Here is a 13,189-nt window from a genome sequence, read left to right on the forward strand (position 1 = left end):
GTTGGCAATTGATTTATGACATAAATGACTGCCATGGCTGTATAAAACCAATAGTTCATAGGCATGGACGTCTGACCCAATAAAACCAAAGCCAACTCTATTATATGTCCATGCTTCCTTTCTACCACACCGTTTTGTTCTTAGGTATATGGGCAGGTAAGACGATGCATGATGTCAGTTTTGAGTAGCACAGGGGACAAATTTCTATACTCCCCCAGTCACTTTGCGCTACTTTTATAGTTACCCCAAACTAATTCAAAACCATTAGTTGAAACAAGTGAAACACCGAAACTGCTTGGGACTTATTTTTGAATAAAATAAATCCATGTGTGTCTTGAAAACACATCCACAAAGGTTAAATAATATTGAAACCCTTTTGATGCAACATGTGCAGGCCCCTAAAGATCTGTGTACACTAACTATAAAGGAGAACTATAAACAGAACTTGAAAATCAAAGGGCAATTTATGACTCCTGCTAATGTAACAAGCCTCACACTTCTCATTGTTATGTTTTGAAACTTCTGCATTCATTGATTTTCATACATCTACAACAGTATTATAGGTGGCATGACCTAATCGTCTATGACAAATTTCATACAAATTGAAACTATTAGAGCTAACAACATTAACTTGGGCATTTTCACAAACACTTGATACGCCAGTCTCAGAGAACATATACAAGCCATTCTCAACATGCCCTTGAAGAATAACTTCACCTGTGGAGCTATCACAAATGCGACAACCATGTGCTCAAAACTCAAAGTATACCCCGTTGTCCTTAGCACACTTGGATACTGACAACAAGTTATTCGTTATTCCAGGAACATGAATAAGATCACTAAAAAATAGGTTACAAGAACGAGAAGGTAACATTACACTACCAATCATATCAACATCTAAGGAAATACCATTACCAACAGTAAGCTTATCTGACCTATACTGCTTAGCTCTTTGTGTGCTACTATTAGGTTCAGGCGTCACACGATACATGGCACTTGAATCCACCACCCATTACTCACGATCAAGAGTATAAATAATATTTACCTGAGCTGAAGCATCATACTAAACTTTCGAATTAAATTTGTTGCGACAACACTCGTCGCTAGAACCTTCCAACACCGTGTACTGAGCAGTGAGCACTAACTGACTCTTGTTTGGAATGGCTATCACCATCAACAACCACAAAATCATGATTGAACCTATACCAACATCTACTAACCAAGTGCCCTACTTTTCCACATAGTTGACATTGAACTCATGGCCTACCTCTTCTTTGTCTAACAGTCCACTTGTAGCACGAGAGGACTCATTACGAAACTACTGACCATTAATTGTAGCATTGTTGCTAACAGTAGCATGAGCAATATGTGCACTTCCCACAAGAACAACTTAAGTAACAAAGCCTGCCAGTTGGGTTTTAGCGTCAATCAACATTTGATAAACTTTCTCAAGGGGTAGGGAATCACCACTGGACGTAATAACCATCATAAACGACTAATAGTCCCTGGCTAAACAATTCAAAATACTTGTAATATATTCTACAACCAGAACAGGACTTCCATAGGATACAAGAGTGTCACACACCTCTTTAACCTTAGTAAGGAACAATCTCATACTATCATAACCCTTCTTGAGGGACTGTAGCTTATAGTGTAAATTCATGACTGAGGTTGCAAATCTGTTTGCAAAGAATTGAAGGACCATTTTCCACACTGCAGCGGTTGTCCCTGCACCAACAAATTGAGGTAACAAATGGGCACTGATCATGGACAACAACCAAGAAGCAACTGCTCTATCTTGGGCAAAAAAATCCTCATAGGCTTCGTTAGGAATCATAACACCATCACCATTTGCAACCATCTCCAATGGAGGCTACATCGCACCGGTTAGCAGGCGTTCTAGTCGCTGACTTCTAACTATGAGAAGTACATGCTGCTTCCACAATAAAAAAAATTCATCGCATCAAGCACCACATTTACACGCTTGTTAGTGAACATCTTGAAGTTTCCTAGTTGAGTTTTAGCACAGGAAGCACCGTCCGGAGTAAGAGACATGACACCAAACAAAAAATTTACACAGCAAGCACAATAGCACTTCCCCCAAAACACCCAACGATTGATACCATAATGAGAAGTTCGTAGAAACTTCTTAAGTGAGAGTAAAGAAACGTCTATATTACTCATGAACCAGTACATGTTTATATAATGAATACAACAGCCTTAACAGACTGAAGAAACTACCTTAACTACCATCAACCACTCTAGCAACTAAAGCCATTTTACAACAACTGTATACATTCTCAACACTCGCCAATTCATTCAAGGCTTTATCAAGTGAGTCCTCTTACTTTTGATTAACTTCTTCTACCAGAACTAACTTTAAGAATAATAATTCGTCCATAGAACTCTCATCATCCTTAAGATATTTCAAAACACATATATCGAATGCGACCAATATGTGTAATCTACTTATTTGTTAAAAATAATAATTGCGACGATTCATGTAAAGCAATAAATACATTGAATGCCACATATATGTAAAGCAATAAATATATATGGTCTTACGTTATAACACTCATTTGACCAAGGGAGAACAAATATTACATTTTTTTTCAAATCTCCTTCACTCAACGTATTAAAATCTCAAGAAAAGCTAACCTATAGAGAAATTACCCCGCGAAGGAATATCTCCACACATGTGACAAAAGGAACTCAAAGCCTTACACCCATTAGGAAACTATAATTGTTTGATACAACTCCTTACGGACCTCACATGATTTGTCAAAACCAAAATCAATTGACATGTCGACCATATCTCTTAGGCCTACATATCTTACTCGCCTACAAGTAGTCATCATGATCCTACCCCTGACACCAATACAAAAGGTCAGTATATAAATCCTCATGATAAGTAGACGGGGGCTTCCCCTCCCTCTGATCTTAATCTTCGCACTTTTCCTGCATTATAATTATTATCAAAATTATCAATTTACAATCGATCCAAAACTGACTACGATTTTCCGTCCAAATCAAAAGAGGTGAGCCGCCTATCATCGACATAACTAATTTGTTCACCAATATATATTAATATGAGAAAAAGTTGACTACAATTTTTCATCCAAATCAAAAGAGGTGAATCACCTATCACCGACATAACTAATTCATTCATCAACATTTATTGACATATATTCAATGAAATATTTTAATTTTTTATTTTTCTCCACATACGTTCTTTAGATTTTCATGTTGTATTATATTATATTTGTTGTATCTTACATTTTTATTTATTAAAATCTAAATTTTTGTTGAAAAAATAATAATATATGATTTGATTTCAATTCAAATGATAATTTATTATAATTTACTATGTTTTAATTTAAGTTCATTGGTTAAAAACTATAATTATATAAATTTAAATTTTTTTATATAACTATTCATATCTAATTTATTAATTGACTAATTCGAATTGGGTATTGCAAAGGTAAAGAGTATAATACTTTAAAGGACTATAATAATAATAATACTTTGAATGTTAAAGCAAATATACATATCACAATCATACTTTGGGTATCCATTTTAAATGAATAACAAAAGGCTAGCTCTTATCATTTGCGTCTTTGGGTATCATTTTCTTTCAAAGTCTTCTCTCAACATATCATCTTTAAGAATAAAAAGAGATTTCTAAACCCTATAATTTTGTTTTACAATTTCAATTCCCGTCTCTCGGCAAATAGTTTCCCGGTGACCTCCTTGATGGGAAGCAAAGCAAGCCATACACCCGTGTCCGCCGCATGCTCAGCCGAAACATTGCCGGACCAACCGTTCATGGCAGTTTTCACCCATCCTGGACAATAACAATTTTATACAAATCTTTTTGCCTTCGGGGCGTTCAGCCAGTTGGTGTGCCATTAACACGCTGTAAAGGTTAACAGCAAGCTTAGAGACGGTGTAATCGGTAAATTTCTGAGGCCATCCACCTGATTGCCAAGTATTATCTTCAACTTGTTGTAGAAATGTACACACCATGTTGTCAATTAATTCCTCAGATAGTGTTTCTAAATTTCTTAGTTTTCCCCTCAAAGCTTCATCTTCAATCCTCTAAAATAAATAGAAATGAAGGGAGGTATATATATATATATATATATATATATATATGTGTGTGTGTGGGAAAATAAATAGAAATGAAGGGAGGTATGTGTGTGTAGGGGGGGTAGGATCCAATTATATAGTGTAAGTAAATCTTAGCCCATATATATACATAAACACGAAAAATTTTCTTATATAATGTGTTTGTAAAAAAATCATATAAGAGAAATTAATTTTTCAACTGGGGTGTTTACTATAATATTTGGAGAACTCATCAACAATGGTGGATTTAAAACTATCTTTGAAACTGAACACGTTATATTAATAACATAAATTTTTCGTATGTGATGTGTACAAATAAATTTTAAGAGTGAGCAATATCAATAAAATGGATAACTAACTTAAAAAAGTTTGAATTTTAAGAACACTTGCCCACCCTAGTACCGACAAAAGTGTTTGAATAATGCAATGGGAAAAAAATTCTTCATATAGTGTAGTCGAACAATTATTTGCTTAAGTATGATGATTGCTACAGTGACCACCATAGCTCTCCAGGAGCATATGGCGACCTCCATAGGTCTCCAGGAGCACACAGCGACCTATGGAGCTACAACAGCAAGGGTAGATAGAAGAGTTACAGCAATAGAGGAGGCTTTGTCGCAAGCAACACTTGATGACCTATGGAGCACTTGGCGACCAATGAGGTCACTGTAGCAAACATCACAGTTCAAAAAATAATTCGGGTAGAGCCCTATATGGGGGAAAAATTCCCAAAGCCCTACATGGGCGAGGAAGCCCCTAGTACCACTTGCACTCGCTCCTGTTCATTAGAGCTACATGGCGATTTTTGGAATGTGTATTAACTGCAAGGAAACTGCTCCAATCCAAAAAAAAACTGGTAGATGATGCAAAGAACCAAGAAGCCGTAGTGCAATCTATATACTTTCTTAGAAAACATCAAGTAATACTGACTTTTCCAAATATTATAACAAACACTCTAATTCAAAAAATAATTTTTAATACACCATATCTTGACAAACAATTTTTTTGCTAATCACATTATCTAAAGAATTTTGGCGTATAAACACCTCGAATCTGAAAAATATATTAAAATATGAAGAGAATAGGATACGAGGGGTGATTTACTTACACTGCGGCGGCCATTTAGTTTACCTAGGCGTGACCTAACGTTAACAATACGAGCACCAGCAGGAGAAGGTCTCATCAATGGAATCATTGCTTTAATCATATTTTTGGTGCCATAATAATTGATCTCGATTACCTGCTTCGCGAACTCCATCGAATTTTGAGACCCAAGATTGTAGTTAACGTTGTGGAAGACAGCTATCGGATAGAGCAAAATTGCAACTGATAATTTGAGAAAATAAAAATGAAGATAAAGAAGACACAAAATTTACGTGGAAAACCCCTAAATAATATAGGGTAAAAACCACGGGCAACGGTAGAAGAATTTCACTATGAGAAAATAGGAATTATAACTTCTCTCGATCAACCAAGGAGAAAACAATGATAATTCTCTCTTGATAAAAAGGAGAAAACAACTCTCAAGAAACTCTCTAATATTCTCTCTAGTATTCGAAGAAAGCTATAATGCTTTGGGATGATTTTGAAGCTAAATGGGATAGGGTATTTATAGCTAAATCTTAAGGACTTAATCTTGTAAATACCCTAAAGTTTAATGATTAAAATGTGTAATTTTACCATTTATTATTTCAATAATTTGGTGCCTAACTTGGACCAATTTTCAGCCGCCCAAAGCAACCCCATATGCTGCCAACCGCCCATGCATTGACATTTCAACAATCTCCCACTTGAATATTTGATTGGAACAATCATATCTTCACATCATTCTTTTTATCTTGTACCATCATGTTGCTTATGTTTCCGTCAGGCCACAAGAGGATCGGCACCAGGTAAATTTATCAGCATTCATCGCATTCGTCATGAAATCTGCTATGTTGTCTTTGGTATGAATCTTCTGCATATCTATTGTCCCTTCTTCAACCTTTTCACGAATAAAATGGTACTGAACTCGTATGTGCTTTGTCCTTGAATGAAATGCTGGATTCCTTGCTAGATGCAAGGCGCTTTGACTGTCACAAAACAGAGAGACATACTCTTGATTGTGCCCAAGCTCCTCCAATAGCATCTTCAACCAAATTGCTTCTTTATTGGCTTGTGTAACTGCTATATACTCTGCATCTGTTGTGGACGTAGCTACAACTGACTGCAATTTTGAAACCCAGCTTACAGCTCCACCAGCAACTTTGAACACATATCCTATAGTAGATTTGCTTTTATCCAAATCCCCTGCATAGTCAGAATCTACATAACCATTTATTAGTAAGTTTGATCTTTCGTAACATAATGCAATATTTGAGGTTCCTTTGATGTATCTCAGGATCCTCTTTACTGTATTCCAATGCTCTTTGCCTGGATTCGCCATGTACTGACTAACCACTCCCACTGCTTGTGCAATGTCTGGTCTTGTGCATATCATAGCTAACATCAAACTTCCCACTGCCGATGCATACGGCACTCGAGACATCTCCATCCTCTCTTGTTCACTGTTAGGACTCATACTGGAGGATAATTTGAAGTTAATAGGAAGAGGGGTAGTAATTGGCTTACAATCTTGCATGTTGAATCGTGACAAGATCTTCTTCAAGTAATTCTTTTGTGAAAGCCAAATCTTCCTATTACTTCTGTCTCGGTGAATTTGCATCCCTAGAATCTTGTTTGTTGATCCCAAGTCCTTCATTTCAAATTCCCTAGCCAGTTGTGCCTTCAATTCTTCAATATGATCTTTGTTGGGTCCTGAAACCAACATGTCATCCATATACAACAACAATATAACAAAATTGTTATCACCATACCTCTTGAAATAAGCGCAAGGGTCTGCATTAAGTCTGTTGTATCCAAGGCACATAATGAAGGAATCAAATCTCTTATACCAACACCTCGGCGCCTGCTTTAGACCGTACAGAGATTTGTTTAACCTGCAAACCAAGTTCTTCTTTTCTTCTTCTTCAAAACCTTCAGGCTGGAGCATATAAATTTCTTCTTCAAGATTTCCATGAAGAAAAGTTGTTTTAACATCTAGCTGCTCTAGATGTAAATTCAATGTAGCACACATTGCCAAAACTACTCGAACTGTTGTTAGTCGAACCACAGGAGAAAATATTTCATTGAAATCAATACCTTCTTTTTGAGCATATCCTTTGACTAACAGTCTTGCACGATACCTCTCAACTTGATCGTCACTATTTCGCTTGATTTTGAAGACCCATTTGTTACCAATTGGCTTCCTTCCTTGTGGTAGTGGCACAAGGTCCCATGTATTATTTTTATGAAGGGCTTCGATTTCTTCTTGCATCACCATTATCCACAGTGAAGCATCTGAGCTGTTTATTGCCTCATGGTATGTTGATGGCTCACCGTCCTCTGTTAAAAGGCAGTATGCAACATTTCCTTCTATAATATAATATGAGTGCCAATTGGGACGTCTTCTCACACGATCTGATTGACGAGTTGTTGGAGCTTCAGAACTCTCTGGTTCTTATTCATCATGTGCTGGTTCTGCTTCAGAAGAATCTCCTTGTTCAAACTCCTTTTCCACATGTATCTGTGTAGTCTCTGACTTTTCAGCGCTGTCATCATCTTCTTTTCTTTGTAGCTTATCTTCTAAAAAGATAACATCCCTGCTAATGATCACTTTGCGGGCAGTGGGATCCCACAAGCGATACCCCTTTACTCCATCAGCATACCCCAAGAATTTGCATTTCCTGGATTTTGGATCCAGCTTTGAAATTTCTTGGGCGTTGTACATCACATACACAATACTTCCAAATACATGGAGGTTTGAATAATCAACTGGTTTACCAGTCCACATCTCCATGGTGTCTTCTGGAGCTCGATTCACCAAATAACAGGCGGTATTAACTGCTTCTGCCCAGAATGATTTTTCTAGGCCTGCGTCCCTCAACATTGCTCTTGTTCTTTCTAACAAGGTTCTGTTCATCCGCTCTGCCACTCCATTTTGTTGAGGAGTGTTCGTCACTGTGAACTGTCTTTTGATGCCTTCTTTCTTGCAAAAGTCATCAAATTCTTCGCTTGTGTATTCTCCTCCATTATCTGTTCTGAAACACTTGATCTTATTTCCAGAATCAAGTTCCACCCGCGCTTTGAAGTTTTTGAAAGTTTAAAACACATCTGACTTCTTCTTAATAGGGTACACCCAACATCTCCTAGAGTAGTCGTCAATAAATGAGACAAAATATTTTTCTCCGCCTAGGGATATAATTGGTGCTTGCCATACGTCAGAGTGAACCAATTCTAGAACACTTTTGCCTCTAGAATTTGACGTGTTGAATTTTAACCGGTGTTGTTTACTTGTTATGCAATGCTCACACAAAGTAAGTGATACTTTTGTTAAGCCTGGAAGTAGCTTTTCCTCTACAAGGACTTTCATTCCTTGTTCTGACATGTGTCCAAGTTTCTGATGCCATAGCATTGAAGAATCTGAACTACATGAGGCAACAGAGGCTTCTGCTTCTAGCAAAGTCTCTCCCTTCAGCATGTATAAGTTTGCAGCTATCTTTTCGCCTTTCAGCACCACAAGCGCTCCATGGAACACCTTCATGATTCATTTCTGTGTTTCAATCTTGCTTGCATTATTATCCAACAATCCGTAGGATAATAAATTTTTCTTCAGGCCTTTCACGTGTCGCACATCTCGAACAACTTTGATTGTTTCATCGTACATCTTCAATTTGATGGTTCCCACGCCAATGATCTCTAAGGCATGATCATTGCAACTATACACAGATCCTCCTGAGACAGGTTCATACTAATGGAACCATTCTCTTCTTGAGGTCATGTGATATGTTGCTCCCGAATCAATGAGCCATATATCTGCAAATCGTTTTCTACCTTCCACGGTGGTTGACGCTTCACAGCATAGAGCATCTCCATCATCTGAAGTATTTGCGGTATTGCCTTGTGGATTGGAGTTTTTATTTAGACTCTAACAATCCTTCTTCAAGTGAACCTTCTTTCCACAGTGGTAGCACTTCAAATTCTTTTTGCTTCTTGACTTCGATCTACCATGTTTGTGACTGTTGCTTTGGCCATGTTCCGTTGATCTCCCTCTCATCGTTGTCAACGCTTCTGCTTGTTGCAGATTTACTTGTCTGTCTTCCTTGTTCTTGCGCCGATTTTCTTCTTGTAGAACAGCAACTGCAACGTCATCGAAGACTAGACTGGTGACATTACTGTTTGTCAAGTTGATGATGAGTTGATCGTACGAATCTAGTAGACTTTGAAGTAGAAGTTCAACACGTTCTTGTTCTCCTATTTTACAACTTAAGGATGTAAGCTGAGAAAATAAGGTGTTCAGTGTATTTAAGTGTTCCGTCATTAAAGTAGATTCTGGTATACGGAGAGTGTACAATTTCCTCTTAAAGAAAATTTTATTGTGCAGCGATGTGGCCTCGTACAGTTTGGTGAGATGATCCCATATCTCCTTAGCTGTCTTCTTCTCCTCGATGCTTGACAATACTTCATCTGCTAATGCTAGATGAAAGTTTGCCATAGCATTCCCGTCCATCTCGTTCCATTTGATGTCATCTGCGAAATCCACCGGCCTTTCATTGATAGCCGCTAGACACCCGTCTTTCCTTAGGATGGTCTTCATCTTCAATTTCCACAATGAGAAATTTCTCCCATTGAATTTTTCAATATCAAATTTCGTTGCCATAGCTTCTTTTACGGATAGCTCCCACTATTTCACTATCGTGAATAGTTCTCTGGAACCTTCAAAGAATGGGTAATAACTTCTTATTTTCTTATGTTGGAGATCCACCTTTTGGTGGCAACCACAAAGACAATAAGCAGATATTACACACTCTAATCTAGCTCTGATATCAATTGTTGCGGAAGAAGGCTATCGGATAGAGCAAAATCGCAACTGATAATTTGAGAAAATAAAAATGAAGATAAAGAAGACACAAAATTTACGTGGAAAACCCCTAAATAATATAGGATAAAAACCACGGGCAACGGTAGAAGAATTTCACTATGTGAAAATATGAATTACAACTTCTCTCGATCAACCAAGGAGAAAACAATGATAATTCTCTCTTGATAAAAAGGAGAAAACAACTCTCAAGAAACTCTCTAATATTCTCTCTAGTATTGGAAGAAAGCTATAATGTTTTGGGATGATTTTGAAGCTAAATAAGATAGGGTATTTATAGCTAAATCTTAAGGACTTAATATTGTAAATACCCTAAAGTTTAATGATTAAAATGTGTAATTTTACCATTTATTATTTCAACAATTTGGTGCCTAACTTGGACCAATTTTCAACCGCCCAAAGTAGCCCCATATGCTGTCAGCCGCCCATGCATTGACATTTCAACAGTTAAGACCTGCGTTATTTATCTGAAAAAAGAACAGAAGAAATTAATTAATATCAAAATGAAAATGATGAAAAGGGTTTTGGAAGTTTATACCAGAATATCAACGCCACCATATTTTTCTTTGATCCACTTGGTAAATTCAGAAACAGATTGATCGTCCAAGATGTCGAGCTGATGGACATCCATGTTAAAGCCGCCTTCTTGCAACACCTTGGCTGCTTCAATGCCCACACCAGTGTCCCTTGACGTTAGTATCACTGTCAATCCATGGCCCCCAAGTTGTCTTGCAATCTCAAACCCTATTCCTCTGTTTGCTCCCGTTACTACAGCAATTGTTTCTTCCGACCACCACCTAAATTATGATTATTACATAATCAAAGTATACTAAAATGTAAATCTTCGCAAATAACTTATATATATATATATGGTAATATTTGAGTTATGAAAGAAATGAGCGGTTCACCATTTTTATTTAAATAAAAAGTAGCAGTCATTAATTTATGGCGGAATTACATACATCTAATATCATTGGTCTTGGAGATTTGAAGAGTGTGAGGGATAATTTGAAAAAGAAGAAAGATCTCGAGTAGAAGTACTTTTTTTAATTTTGATAGGTTGAATAGATATGATCGTCCAACAGTAAATTTAGCTTTATTAGTTCACGTAGGTCAAGAGGTCTTGCCAATAGAAGATAACTTAATCAAAAAATATGAAACTCCATAGTTTATGAGTTGATGTTGAAGGTCGCCTCCTAGTTCAGAGACTTTGATCATTCGAAGGGTTGTTAGTGGATGAGGTCAAGAGAATTTATAACCAGAGACAGATGTAAAATTTTATGATAAAGGTGCAAACATAGAAAGTTTTATTAGATATTTAGGGATGTAAAGTTATAAAAATTCAGAAGATGCAAAATTATATCATCAACCGAAAATATAAAAAATATCTACATTATATGAGGATTTAACTTATTTTAGGGGTGGGATCACACTCCTACACCCTCGGTTCGTTCCTAGGTATATATATATATATATATATATATGCAAAGCCAACATGAAATAGCATGTAACAATCAAAGAAAAAGGGAAAAAAAAGTACCTTTGATGATCAGAATAAGGAATGGTCCTGAGGAGAGAGATCTCTTGGAGTCTCTTTTCCCTTTTCTCGCTTGATTTTTCCTTTTTCTCTGCCATTCTCCTTGGCCTCTTGATAAATTTTCAGGTATTTTTGGGAACAATTTTCAGCAAGACATTGATTAAAGAAGAAAAGGAACCGGCAAATCTATATCTATGTATGTAAATGTAATAGAAACACAACAAAGGGAAGACATGAAGGGTTTGCAACAGCTGATTTGGTGTCGGGTCTCTCTCATCTTAACAGTGGAGATGTTGGGGGGGGGTCAAATGTTGAGCTTATTTTTAGGTCAAATCTTACTATTTTTATATTCCGTTGCTGATTAATTTCTTTTGCACCACTAATGCACTCTTGATCGAATATGGACCAACAATTTATTATTTTGAACTAGGAATAGCTAGTTACTGCTTTTGAGGTTTCGTTTCAAAATCTCAACTTTTTTTTTGAACTTACAGTCTAAAGAATAATTTAATTGGTTCTCGATATATATGTATTTCATATACATTCAAATGTAAATATATATGGCACGAACCGAGATACCTCGGTGATCAAGAAATTATTGTTATTCCTTGAAGTCCTAGGTTTGAACAGTAAGGATGTCAAGGGTGTGAACGTTCAATGTCAAATTGTTGAAAGTTATCCTTAAACGGATATTGTTATATTAGCTATAATAACAGTTGTAATTAACGGTTGCATCCTGCCCAAAAAACGACTAGATGCATACTGAAGAAATTCCAGTAATCAAACAAATAGACAGCAAATTAATAATTGTCATCCAAAAGGATTTATGTTCAAGATTACGTCACTAAGTTATATAAGTTTATATTATTGTTTAATTATTTTGAGGGCATTGATCATCATAGTTGGATTCAAGATTGCATCTAGTGGTTACAATTCATCCCTGAGTATTTGATCAATGTATCGATCTTTTGCTAAACTCTAGGAATGATGGCTATGTATGTATATTAATATATGATTGATATTATATAATAATAATATTGTTTGTTTCATGTTACATAGGCCTGTAAACGAACCGAACGTTCAGCGAACCGTTCGGCAGAGAGTTTGTTTATGTTCGTTTATTTATTAAACGAACGAACATGAACAATATTTTGTGTTCGTTAATTAAATGAACGAACATGAACAGAGAGCTCGTTCGTTCATTTATTTTCGTGAACGTTTGGTAATATGTTCCTTTATGTTCGTTTATGTGCGTTCATTTATGTTTAGCCCAATCTCACCTATGTAAAATATTAAAGCCCAATAAATTTTAATATGATACCCATAAATATTTTAAAATTCAATTACTTTTAAATACAAATAAAAAAGCTCAAACAATTAAATAAAATATAATCCTAAAATTGTTAGGAAAGATAAAAAATCTATTTACATTTATGCTCGTTTACGTTCATTTATTGTGTTCGTTTATGTTCGTTCATTTGTGTTTGTTTACGTTCGTTTATTGTGTTCGTTTACGTTCATTTATTGTGTTCGTTTATGTTCGTTACATCCGTTCATTTGTGTTCGTT

General features: G+C 36.1%; 1 pseudogene; it reads right to left on the reverse strand.

The window, feature by feature from the left end:
- Positions 1 to 3,696: 3,696 nt before the first annotated feature.
- LOC120124897 lies at positions 3,697 to 11,893 on the reverse strand (annotated as a pseudogene).
- Positions 11,894 to 13,189: the final 1,296 nt, after the last annotated feature.

This window comes from Hibiscus syriacus, unplaced genomic scaffold (genome assembly GCF_006381635.1).
Source record: "Hibiscus syriacus cultivar Baekdansim isolate YM2019G1 unplaced genomic scaffold, ASM638163v2 tig00110429_pilon, whole genome shotgun sequence".
NCBI lineage: Eukaryota > Viridiplantae > Streptophyta > Magnoliopsida > Malvales > Malvaceae > Hibiscus > Hibiscus syriacus.